General features: G+C 40.9%; 1 protein-coding gene across 1 annotated transcript in view; it reads left to right on the top strand.

Moving 5' to 3' along the window:
* The window catches only part of SCAF8 (SR-related CTD associated factor 8), an 88,478-nt gene extending 79,146 nt beyond the window's left edge, over positions 1–9,332 (top strand). The window contains exon 21 of the mRNA XM_053936792.1: positions 8,296–9,332. The gene's annotated coding sequence lies outside the window, so the exon portion shown is untranslated. The remainder of the gene's footprint in view (positions 1–8,295) is intronic.
* The last annotated feature ends 4,122 nt before the right edge of the window (positions 9,333–13,454 follow it).

Genomic DNA, 13,454 nt, shown 5'->3' with positions numbered 1-13,454 from the left:
CACTTCACTGGGAAGCTAGTTCCCATTCTTGACAACCTGTTCCAGAAAATTTTCCTAAGATCTAATCTAAACCTTCCCTGGTACAACTTGAGGCCATTTCCTTTTGTCCTGTTGCTTGTTACTTGGGAGCAGAGACTCATCCCACCTGGCTACAACCTCCTTCCAAGGAGTTGAAAAGAGTGATGAGGTCCCCTCTGGGCCTCCTTTTCTCCAGGCTAAACACCCCCAGCTCCCTCAGCCAGTCCTCACAGGACTCACAGTCCTCCAGACCCTTCACCAGTTCTGTTGTCCTAATCTGGACATGCTCCAGCACCTCAATGTATTTCTTATATTGAGGGACCCAAAACCAAACACAGGACTTGAGGTGTGGCCTCACCAGTGCTGAGTACAGGAGGACAATCCCTGCCCTGCTCCTGCTGGCCACACTATTGCTGTTCCAGGCCAGGATGCCCCTGGCCTTCTTGGCCACCTGGGCACAGCTGGCTCATGCTCAGCTGCTGTTGACCAGCGCCCCCAGGTCCTTTTCTGCCAGGCCACTTTCCAGCCACTCTTCCCCAGCCTGCCGCACTGCCTGGGGTTGTTGTGACCCAAGGGCAGGACCCAGCACTTGGCTTTGTCAGACCTCACACTACTGGCCTCAGCCCACTGGTCCATCCTGTGGGACCATCCCTCTGTAGAGCCTTCCTGCCCTCTAGCAGATCAACATTCCCACCAAGCCTGGTGTCATGTACAAACTAAGGATGTGCTTGATGCCCTCCTCCAGAACATCAGTAAAAGTATTTAACAGGACTGGCTCTAACACTGAGTCCTGGGGAATCCCACCTGTGACTGGTTGAATGAACTCCATTCACAACCACTCTGGGCCCAGCCATCCAGCCAGTTTTTAACCCAGCGAACGATGCAGGAACTCCTGTCCAAGCCAGGAGCAGCCAGTTTCTCCAGGAGAGTGCTGTGGGAAATGTCGTCAAACTCCAGGTAGACAACAAGCACAGACTTTTCCTCATCCACTAAGCAGGCCACCTTGCCATGGAAGGAGACCAAACGGGTCAAGCAAGACCTGCCTTTCATAAAGCCACAGTGTCTGAGTCTAATCCCCTGGTTGTCCTGTACATGCCATATGGCATGTATAGGTACTCAAGATGACATGGTCCATGACCTGCCCAGGGCCAAGGTCAGGCTGAAAGCCTCTAAGTCCCTGGATTCTCCTTTCGATCCTTCTCATAGATGGGCATCACATTTACCAACTTCCAGCCATCTGGGGCCTCACTGGTAAACCAGGACTAGAGATAAATGATGGGAAGTGGCTCAATGAGCACTTCTGCCTGCACTTTTAGTATCCTTGAATAGATCCTGTCCTGCCCATAGACTTGTGTCTGTCTAAGGGGTGTAACAATTTCCCCTTGGATTAAGAGGCTTCATTCTGCTCCCTATCCCTGTCTTGCAGCTCAGGAGTCTGGGTACCCTGAGAACCTTTCTATTAAAGACTGAGGCAAAGACATTAAGTACCTTAGCCTTTTCCTCATACTTTGTGGCTATATTTCACCCCACATCCAGAAAAAGATGGAGTTTCTCCTTAAGAAGCATTTTTATTGTCTTTTATAGCGGTAGCCAGATTAAGTTCTAGTTGGGTTTGTGCTCATCTAATTTTCTGTCCACATAACCTCATAAGATCCCTGTAGTGATCTGGAGTTCTCTGCCACTTCTTCTAAGGATTATAGACTTTTCATTTTCTCCTGAATGCCAGCTGAAACTCTCTGTTCAGCCAAGCCTGTCTTCTTTCCTGACAGCTTATCTTTTGACATATGGGGATGGCCTGCTCCTGCACCTTTAAGATGTTTTCTTTTGGAGAATGTCTAGCCTTCCTGGATTTCTTTGCCCTTCACAACTGCCTTCCAAGGGACTCTGCCAACCAATCTCCTAAACAAAACTTTGTAGGATAAAATCTCATCACACATTTTCCAGCAAGATTAAATCAAAAAGTGGAAGACACTGAGAAGCAAGCTAGGGAAAGAACTGGAAAGCCAAGAGGCAAGAGGATGCTAACAGATGTTGACTTAACCCAATAAAAGGAAATCTGGGAAAGAGATTATGAATACAGTCTCTCTAACCATCTCCAAGAAGTGCACATCCAAAAAAAGAGAAAATATCCTTATTGTAAACACAAACCTCAGGGTTATAAATTGATTGTGAAAATGCAGGCTTCAAATTAAGAAAAAAAATATTCTAGTCATCAGAACAATGAACTTTGGGAACAGTAAGTAAAAAGATGTTTAAAAAAAAAAAGGATAGAACTCGGCCAGTTAATGCAGTTAATGGAAAGGAATGGAAGAGGCCTGCATGCTGAGACCTTTCAAAGTAGTACCCCTACTTTGTACCCCTCCTGTTCCACATAGTAAAGGGCTGTGGACTGTTTTGCATGCTTCAGAGTTTGCTGTCAGGAACCAGAAGCTCATAGGTATTCAGTAAAAAATTAAGAAACTTCAGTTGTGAGAGAGAAGAAAAATCTTGGGGGTTTGGTTTGTCTCATGATTGCCACAAGCCATCAGTGTGTTACAGCCCTGACAAACACCCAGAGAGGTGTAAGAGCTTCCAGTCCATTTCAGGGTAGGGTTGCTGATTTGGGCTTCAGCTCACTTCCTCCACGCTGCTGGAAGCCCAGCCAGGAGTTACTGCTTTGAGAACAGTACAGGGAGCTGCTACGTCCCGCTGGCATACAATTTATTAGCCAATTCCAGCTGATACTCAGTGATTGTGCAATGGCTTTTTATTTGCTTTGTCCCAATGTGCCCATTTACAAGAGCACAACTTAGCCCCACAACTGGGAGGCAGAGACATCCAATCCACCCAGCAACATCTTGGGTGAGAGAGGTGCTGGTGCCGAGCACTCCCCTCCCAGTGGCTCACAGCAGGGCAAAACAGCACTTAGGGACAAATTCTGTTCTCTGAGACCCTGACAGCAAACAGCTCCCTGAATCAGTCACAGGCACCTGCAGGCTGACCCAGCTCCTGCAAGCTGAAGAGGTCCAAGTTATTTTAAGGCTTCTCCTTCAGGACTGATGCAGTGTGGCTGCAGTCACACTGTTGGCTCCCAGCTCTCCCATGGAACCTGTGGCTATTGTGGGGATGCTCTCACCATGCCTGCCACCTCTCGGCACCCAAAGCTTGTCCTCACAGTTTCACAGCCTCAGCCCATACCAAAAGGGCTCGCTTGAAGTGCCCCTGCTGTGTTTATGCATGTGCCTTGGCCTTGAAGCGAACCAGAAGCATTCCTGCAGTCGAGCTCAGCTGTGGAGAGATTAAGGCTGTTCTTCATTAACACCTTGAAGTGCTGTTTGCAGTTTCCAGCTCGAACCATCTGCCATTCCATAGCCACACCAATGAACACTGTTTGGCTTGAATGTAGATGAAGAGTTCTAGCAAGTATGTTAAGAGTTGGCTCATGATCAAGTTTCAGTCATGTAAGTGTGTAGGCATACCCCCAAACAAACTTAAATCTTTCTCTCCATCATGGCAAGGCAGAGCAGGATAATTGCGTCAGCCAGCAAAGCTGGAAGACAGTATATTTGGATGTTTCTTTTCATGTAAATGCCAAATATTCAAAAATTGTGCCTTCCGAGATTACGAGACTGGCTTTAAAATAGTAATCTTAAAATAAAGCCTCTAAAAATCCCTTTTATCATCTGCTTTTCTCAGATTCTTCTGAGCCTATCAGCAACTAAAAATCACGTTTTTCACCTTTTCTTTTCATCTATGAGCATAGAAAAATGAACTAAAATATGAAAACTCCTATTCATGCAGGAACAAGTCTCTTCAGAAGGAGAAACTTCACAGAAAAATATCACATCACTGAGCTCACAAGACACACTCTAGAGCTGATAACACTGGATAAGTGTTTTGATAAAGTCAGGGACTGAGTTGGCCAAAGTTTGCACAGCTGTAAGAATCATATAGTTCAGATTACAGAATTCTTGCTGACAGAAGATACATATGGAGTGAAAAACGCCAGGTATAGATTACCTGAAAGGAAGGGAAGAAAGTAAAAAGGTCAGAGGGGGCTACAGTTGTCTTGTGCAGTGCAGTGCAAGCATCTTCAGTCACACACCAGGGAAACTGCTTCAAGGCTGTGAAATTCTTCCTTCAGCCCAGAACTCACCCACTCCCATAAAAAATTACTTGATGCCAGACTGTTTTGGAGGACTGGCAACTGGATTATCACTTGGTATCCTAATCAGCTCTTACCTATGGAATGCAGTGTGCCACTGGACTGTTAATTTCTAACTGATATCACATACACCACCATATTCAGTGCAGAAAAGCTTTGAAAGTCCTTCAGATTTTTAAGTTGTGTTACATAGGATTTTTTCCAATGGTTTTAAATTGTTCTGAATTATGCATTGCTTGTGTTTAAAGTATACGCTACTTTTTAGAATAGTTTAATGTGGTTGTTAAACTAGCAGATTCTTGTTAATTTTAAAATACACTTCTAAATAAATTCTCTAAAGGTTTAGAGACTTTGTTATTCATTGTAATTAAGTATAGTTTAAATTTAGCACATTGTAACTTCCCTTTAGTCTTATATCCCCAATAACTTGATGATATCAGGATTCTTAGGTATATCCTAATACTTAATATTTGCCCTTTAATATGTTTAAAAATGAACTATAAAAATCTTCTTGTGTACAGATACAGAAATAACATAGCAGTTAAAATATTGAACATTACTGCAATTTCTTCCCCCAAGACTTCTTAGGCTGAGTCATAGAAAACACTGATAATTCTCAAGTTTCCTACTGCCTCTTCATAAACGACAGCACAATATATACAAAACATATGACGTTCCAAATGTTATTGTTATCTTGATAGAGGCTTCTCTAACATCAGGAACAAGGGCTTCATAATTTAATTCAAGTATTGCAATGATCAGCATTCCCATAGTGTAAAGCTTAAGACATCTGACCTCAAGGAAGAAACAGATTGAGGTATGTCATTATGAGTAATCTAGTCTTTACCCACAAACTTTCACTGAAATTTAAAGTCAGTTAAATTATATAAGTTTTATGCTGCTTGCTAAAATGAGGAAGTTTTGCACTTTCTATTAATCTCTATTTGATAACTGTAGTCTTAATTACTTGTGTAATTGTTACTAATTTTCCCCCGTCAGCCAACACACGAATGTTGCACTATTTAAAAACAGACTCCTGTTTCTCCTTTTGAAAAGAAGGCGTGGGACTCATCTCACTTTACTCTTGCAGTACATCTACACTGCAAAGCTGACTGCTGTGTCTCTGTAGCACAGAGTGAGTGCTGTGCAGTGCAATTCACACACCCACACACCTCTCATGGCTGCTCCTGCCACTTGTGTTAGGCACTTAGGCAAGCATGGCATAAATTCTCCTGCCGTCACTGTCTGGCTCCAGATAACTCTGGTTGGATACCTTTGCTTGCCGTGGATTGCAAAGAGAACAATGATGATCTTTTAAGACAGGAGTAGCCATGACACATCTCTCCATGTCAACAAGCTATCAGCTCTTCTGGTCCTGAGCAAGCTGCTACCTGGATTTCACTAATGCCTCTGACTGAACAGTTTGTCTCTCCCTGTCACTGTTAGCAAAATCTTGACTCTTAGAAATCCTAGACCTTTTGACAAAAAGACAAAAGTAATTCTGGTATCTGTATGTCTAAAATTCTTGATAAAATCTCCTAAATCTCTGTAATTTATAATTCCTAGTGCTGTTCTCAGTAAGGAGCAGACATCTGCTTTGTCTCATTTTCAGGACTTTTGACTTCTTGTAGAAAGCAGGTTTTTTGTGGGATTTCCTCTCTGCCTTGGCAGTCAGACAGCAGACTGTACATCATGAGCAGTCAGGTTGGCTCACCTGTCATTTATCCTATTTCCTTATTTTCCACTGGAGAAAGCTGGGAGTATTTGTGTGTACTCTTTATGCTGCTGTCTCTCTGTCACCATGTATTTTTCAGAGGAAGTCAGTCTCACTTTTCTTTCACTGGAAATGCAGTGGGATATATCCCTAAATATCAAATCAAATTTTGCGTTAATTGAAGGTGAGCTTTGTGTTGTATTTCAGCTTCTGCTGGCCTCCAGTTCTTCCAGTCCAGAAGGAACTGGGGACTCTGTTTCCACCTTGGAGAGCAAGTTATTTCACTTTTCTGAGTTGCGCAGATGGCACAAACAAAATATATCATAGAGTGAAAAGTAGAAGAGGTCTGCTAATAATCCAGATTAGGTTAGGAAGAGTGATCTCTGCCTCCTGTATTTGTGGAATTGTCTTGTATCTCCATAAAGATTAATATAAATGATAACCTTTTCTTTGCAAAGCTCAATATGACTGGTCCTGTTGGTCTCAGCAGTCTTTTTCAATATATTTCTGATTAAGATACCTTTTGCAAGGTAAACAGTAAACAGTAATTTTGTGGTCTAGAGTTTTGTGAAGTTGTGCAACTGATTTGTTTCTAAACTGTAGTGGTATGTGTTTGTTGTTTTATCAGTGGAATGTTTCATTGAAGAAAACTAAATTTTAGAAGGCTGTGAAACAATTCCATTAGTTTAAATTGAACAATATTTCACTAAAGCACATACTTCATAAAAGTAGCCATATAGACGTGAAATCTATAAGTTGTTAGGAAGACTGTGTTATCACTTGAAATCTTCTTTCCATAATGGTTTTATTTTTCTATTGTCGAAGTCTATATAATTCTTCTTAAAATATGTTTGCTAGTATTAGCAGCTTTATTTAAACAAGACTGTATGGCAAAATATTTCAGTTGTTACTATTCTTATGTGCTAGGGAAACTGGGCTAGAATAAATTATCATTATGTGAGTGCATAAATTATTTGGAAACCAGATACAAAGAGTAATTCTCAATGATACTCAATTTCATAGAGTTTTTCAAGTGTTTTTTCCTTGTTCCAGTAATATTCAATATTCTCACTGATGGCTTGGATGAAAGGTTAGAATGTACACTTAATAAATTCATAGAGCAAAGCAAGCATTTTGGAAGCAAGGCTGTGGAAAATGACGAAGTAAAGATAAAGTATGCTGATGTTTAAAAATAGGTTAGACATCAGCAGGTATTGCATTGTATCAGAAACATCAGCAGGTATTGCATTAGTCAGGGGTAAGCAAAGTGATCTCACATCACCTGCTACCTCTATTCCTTTAGTGATTTCTATTTATGTGATAATTATAAGAATAATAATTATACATAAAATAAGTATTTTGTGTAGCTCCAGAAAATTGCAGGGTATGTAGCCAAAAACTTAGCATTGGTTCTGGAATTCATTACATGGCTTTTGTATTTACCTTATATTGAAGCAATTATACTTCTTATCATTCTACCCATATCAGTACTGATTGAAAATTTCCAGGGTCTGATGGCTTTGTGAGTGGTCTTTGTGAAATAAATATGTGAACATAGTCAAGTGTCTGTGGTAGGATATAATGCATTCATACTCGTAAGAAATTTTGGCCTTCAGCTTACTCACAGTCCATTGCAAAAGATGGACACCTTCTTGAGGTTACCGAGGGAGTGGGATAATCACCTTCCAGAGGTACCTCTGCCTCTCCTTCTACATTTTCTGCAACAAATATATATTGGAAGTGTATTCTTAGTTTTTCCTATCTTAGTCTGTGATACTAAATGTTTGATTTTCTTTGGACTTCACTGAGGACTATCTGAAAAAATTATAATTGGCAGAAAATCAGAACAGATAATGTTGAGGTCTGTTTTGGCCCTTGGTTCTGTGAAGTCCTTTCAGTGAGTCATTTATGAAGCTTTTATGGTTGTTACCAATATATAATGGACATGACCAATATGTGTTAGAGATAGTTCTACAACAAACTCATATAAGCCACTTATTAACCTGTTGGATTCTTGCCCATTGTTTGTTAATCCTTTACTCTGTATCTTGTGTACAGTGTGTGAGAAAGACAATACAGGACTTTAATCCAGAAAATCTGCAATACACAATTAATTTTTACAGGGATAATATTATACTGACGCTTTTAAAGTACTAAACTACTGGACATTTATTTTCTAGATAATGGTATGTTTAATCATGGATAATGTTTTAGGAACCATACAGTATAAGGCCTTTCTCTCTCATACGCATTGTGTGGCTAACAGAGAGACTGTAAACTTTATCCCAAATATTTTCTTAATGAAGCATTTTCTATTGCATGGCTGAAAAAAAAAAGGTCTCATTTATAGGACTTTTTAAAAATTGGAATTAAACTCCAGCAATCAGTGATGACTAGTTATTGTTCCTTTTGTCAACAGGCAAGATGAAGGAAGTTCTGGCAGCTTACCATGTCCCGGGCTCTGCAGAGCTAAGTGAGAAGTGCGCCCACGTTCTAGCACGCATCACATCCCATCGACCTTGGGTCTGGAGTGCCAGAAGGATCCCAGCGCTGCGCTCTGAGACGGCTCTGAGCACCTCAGTACCCCGTTTTTGACAGAATCCAGGGATGGCAATATTACACACCAGTATTACCTGTCTGGGGCAGGTTTAATTTTATAAATTAGAACAATAAACTCTATGAGTTTCTAGACCATATTTGTGCTGTTGAGGATGATCTGCTCAGATGAACAGTTTTGCATCCATCGAAGAGACAGGTTCTTCTGCTGGACCAGAAGATGACAGTGGACTGTATATTGTAACTAGTATCATTTGTAGCATCTCCTAGTGCAAATAATTGAAGAACAGGTTGCAAGAAAATCCTGTGGGGAATAAGACATGCTTTGTTTTGATCTACAGATTTTTTAAAAAGTTTTGTTTTTTTAAAGATAACCACTTTTAGATAACACTATGTGTGCAGTCTATGTGCAGCTCTTCACTGTGGCTATCTGTATTCCAGAGTTGATGAATTTCTTGTAAGACACCTCAACCTTTTAAAATTTGTGATTAATCCTTAAATTACGAGATTATAATGAAAAACTAGAAGGGAAAACTTCTAGGGCTTTTATTTGACTGGCTGTCTCCAATTACTCCCCATTACTTCTCCTAAAAGGAGAAGGAAAAGGCAGGAAGTAGAAATTAAATACAAAACCCCCCACATTGCATTTCTTCTTTTGGCATATGCACCTATCTAAATGTGTGTTTGATCTAATATCCAAGGAGAGAGAAACAGCTAAAACTTAGCTGAGCCATCACACAAAAGGTCTGTGGTTTTGGGCAGTATTTGCTAATTTTGTCTCTTGAATAGGTATAGAAAAGAAGGAATATGTATATGCCCCAACATATGTGAAAAGAACATACTTGCCATTCCTTTATTTATTTTTGCTCTTTCAAAAATTAAAGTGTCAGTTATTTGGAATGCTGTAGTCTGTGGTCTCTTTACGTTTGTTTAGTGAGACTCTTTCAGCAAAATCATTCTCATTACAGTGTAACTGCATGGTGACCACAGCTCTGGGCCTGTATAATAAAGATCTAAATTCAAAAGTTTTTTTCTCATCATTTTCTCTATTTTTATATTGTATCTGCAAGTCTTTAATTGGAGTCCTGCTCATTGTTGTGCTTAGAAGATTTGGCAATATTTTTAGGAAGGAATGTATTTGTGTGGTTGAACCTTGTTCTCCTTTGTATTATTATTTACAACAGATTAGAGGGCAGATACAAAATGTTAACAAATCAAAAGAAATGCTTAAATTCAATTTGCACATGATCCCCCGAGACAATAAGGAGATCAGGATCTTTGCATCCTTTATTTAAGGCCATGCTCAAGTATTTGGCATCTGGTGTCTATTAATTAGTAATCCTGCAAAGGTATCGGAGGAAAAAGCTGCAGAAAAGTTGAGTCTAAGCTGGCTTTGATTTGCTGCGTGTGATAGATTGTGCTGAACACATATCTGTGCTATACAGCACAGTTCAAAAGCCAATCAGATTCTTTTTACTTCCTGCTTCTTATTTTCTTCTCCAAAGACAAAGTTTTAAATTGTAAAAATGTTCTTCGTGTAGCAGTTAAGTTTGTGTGAGCAAAAACTGCTCATGGCATTTCAAAAATGAATGTGGTCCTGACAAGGCTATCTTAGCCATGCTGCATTATAGCAGGGGTTTGTCCCACTATGGTTAGCCCATAGCAAATACCTGAATTCCTATCAACAGAGCACCTCTGACCTTCAAAGTCTTTTAGTTGGTCATCACTATTATCCTGCATCCGACGTAGCTGCATATGGATGGTGGAGTGCTCACTGCAGTGGCATCCATACCAGTGCATTTAAACACAAACAGGGGCAGACAGCAGCATCTCAGAGCAGTTTCCTCATCAATTTCAGCTAATTTAAGGCTGAGCTCCTGCTCACCTTCTGCCCTGCTCACACCTTCCCACGACCTCCTTCAAAGAGCTGCACAGCTGAGACTTCCTGGTGTGACTGAAAACATCCTTGTGTAAGTGTTTAGCTCATGTGCCAACTCTAGCACCAGGGACAGGGTGGGAAGGAACACCTTTTTATCAGCAGTTTAGTTTTAATATGGCTTACACTGATAGAGGACCCATGTCCTCAAGTGCCTCTGTGAATTTACTGATCTTATTACCTAAACTTTCTGTTGCAGGACATTGCTTCTCTATGGCTAAGAGGTATTCCTTGATTCAGTAACACCACAAAGAAAATAAAGCACTGGAAATTATCTAAATCCTTAAAAAATAGTATTAATGGCATCTTTAAAACTACTTGTGCAGTGGCAATATTTGTGGTACCAGAAAAATACAATGCCATGAAAGGAATACATTCTTGCCATTCAAATTACTCTGAATATCAAAATGTTTTTAGAAAAACTGAAGCGAAAGCTGTGGGCCATAGCAGTATGAGGGCAGCACAAGCCTGCTCTGCTAGCAAACCCTGAGCTATTAATGGGGTTCATGCTCAGTATGTGGACAGCTGGACCCACCAAAACTGTACATGCTTGAACTTGACCATGGCACCATTTGAATATGAATGACAAGAATGAATTGCCCCAAGAGCAGGGCCTTATTTTGGAGAAATGGCTTTTTGTCTGTACCAGAGGCTGCTGAAGTTTGACCATCCAGTTGAGTGAACTTTTCTGACGAGATGTGTGGCTGTTGCCCATCTGTTGAAGGAGTGATTGAAAAACAAAAGACAATAAAACAGGCAAACCTCTTGGCACTCCAGTAAGGGCAAAGGTTGAAGCTTTTTGTTCTTTGGATGAATCCCCCTTTGAGATGCCTCTCCATCCTTTTCCTTGGCATCTGGACAAGCCCTTCTTTGTAAAGGGACATGAATATGGAGAGACCTGCAGTACACCCGTCTCTTCAGTCTGCTTCAAAGGAAAGTTTCAAAAGTCATTCTTTTCTGGCAAGTTTAAACATCTGAATGGGGGCAATGCTGGCTTTGCAAACAGTATTAGCTGATTTTGATGACTTGGAGCAATTCAGTATTTGCTCAATTACAACAGATACTAAATGTGGACTGTGTAGCTTAGCAGGCAAGAGTGTTGGTTTTCCTGACTGAATGTAATGTGTGAATATGGACTTCACATTCAAATAAGATGGTCTTAAGTAATTTCCTTAGCAGAAAAGAATCCATTCAAAGAATAAGAACATCTGCTCAGAGCCCAGACCTAAAATAAATTGTGGGTTTAGAGACAGGTCTTTTGTCCAGCTTTCTTTGGGCACTAGACATGTAACAAACAGTGGACTCTCCAGGTCACAGCTGGGTTTCAATGACATGTCTCTGCTACAGCTGAGCACACCAAATCTTACCTGTGGCTGCAGTTCTGTTCCTGCTGCAGTCTGCACTGCTGTGATAGCACGGGCTTTTACAAACATCATCTTGCTTTAGATTGCTTACAGTTACATTCCCTTGGGTTTGAACTATGTGTGTGTGTATATGCTATCGTTGATTTAGTCTGTACATACGCAGAAAACCCCACCAGTAGTCATCTGGTTATATTTGTCACTAGGTTATATTTGTTAGCTATTACTCAAAAAATTCAAGTTTTTTAGAAACTATAGTCATATTTCATAAGAAATTATTACTTTTTAAATTCTCTGTTGCAACCTTCATCTAGTAATCAAGGTTTAGCTTGGATATTAGGAGAAAGTTCTTTACTGTGAGGGAGGTGAGGCACTGAAACAGGTTGTGGATGTCCCATTCCTGGAAGTGTTCAAGGCCAGGTTGGATGGAGGTCTGAGCAACCTGGTCCAGTGAAAAGTATCCTTGCCCATGACAGGGGATTGGAATTAGATAATCTTTAAGATCCCTTCCAACCCAGGCCATTCTATGATTCTGTGAAATGTTGTCAAATACTAACTACAGGAGTCTCAAAGAAGTTTGCAGGCAGAGTATCATTTATTCTAACGTGTAAGTAGATAAACCAAGTCTCCAGAGAGCTAAGTAACTTCATGGATATTTCACAAGAAGTTGCTTCACTGCAATCAACAATAAAAAAACTAATGATCATGTAAGGAATCTTACTTAAGAAGTTATCACATGATTTTTGTCACTGTCTGCTGTGTTTGCCTTCTATATGAAGAGAGCTCCTCTGTCAGCAGCTTCACTTCACCTCAGCTGCTCCGAGAGTTCTGCACCCCTGCCCTCTACACCTTGCAAGAAACAATTATGTTGCATTATTCTATATGATAACCTTAAGTGCCCTCCAGGAATCGCTGTGAAGGGCCAGATCTTATCACTGTTTTCTTTAACTCCATGTCAGAGCTGGAAGTTCCACTTTTCACCAAGGCTCCCTGTTGCCAGCACAGAACTTTAAAATATTTTCTACCTTTGTGTTACTACCACTAGAAATAAACAGAAAAATGTTTGATCAACTTCAAAAGAAAGACCAGTCTGAAAAAAGTTACCACCTTCCAACTCAGAGGGAAACAGGTCAAACTGTTCAGTGAAAAGTTCCTGAATGTAGAAGCAGGAGGCAGTGGTTGCATAGGGCTGTGGGATCTGTGCCCTGCCTGACCTGCCTGCAGGTGATCTGCTGCCGGAGTTGCTGTGAGCCAGAAGGCACTGTCCTCCCATGGCCCCACAAGGCACATTTCATGGCAGATGAGCTTTGGCAGGAGAGGGGAAGTTTTCCCAGCTCATTGTTGCTCCTGCGGACAGCACAGCCGTCACAGTGATAGCAGGCACTGAATGGGAACTGGCCTGAAGCTGTCTGCATTGGTAATATTCTGCATTTTCAAAGCAATCATTAATTATTGTACTGAGTTCCCAAGGCATGTGGTGGGTTCACTGTCTGTGGGAACACTTAAGTCAAGCTTCTTAACCATTCAAAGGGTGCTGATGTCCTGGTGCAGGCAGAAGGGATGTGCTTGATGTGGGGACTTGTTGCTGACCTGTGCTCTGTGGAGGATCAGAAGGACCTCAAAGCTGGTAATCAAATGACCTGGAGCTCTCTGTTACCTAATCCCAGACTCCTTTCATAGCCACCACTCTCTTTTGACACCAATATTCACTTTGCCTTCAAACTA

The sequence above is a fragment of the Vidua chalybeata genome, chromosome 3 (genome assembly GCF_026979565.1).
Source record: "Vidua chalybeata isolate OUT-0048 chromosome 3, bVidCha1 merged haplotype, whole genome shotgun sequence".
In the NCBI taxonomy this organism is placed as follows: Eukaryota; Metazoa; Chordata; class Aves; order Passeriformes; family Viduidae; genus Vidua; species Vidua chalybeata.
The sequence above is the reverse complement of the archived record's forward strand: the minus strand, read 5'-3'. Positions and strand labels throughout refer to the sequence as shown.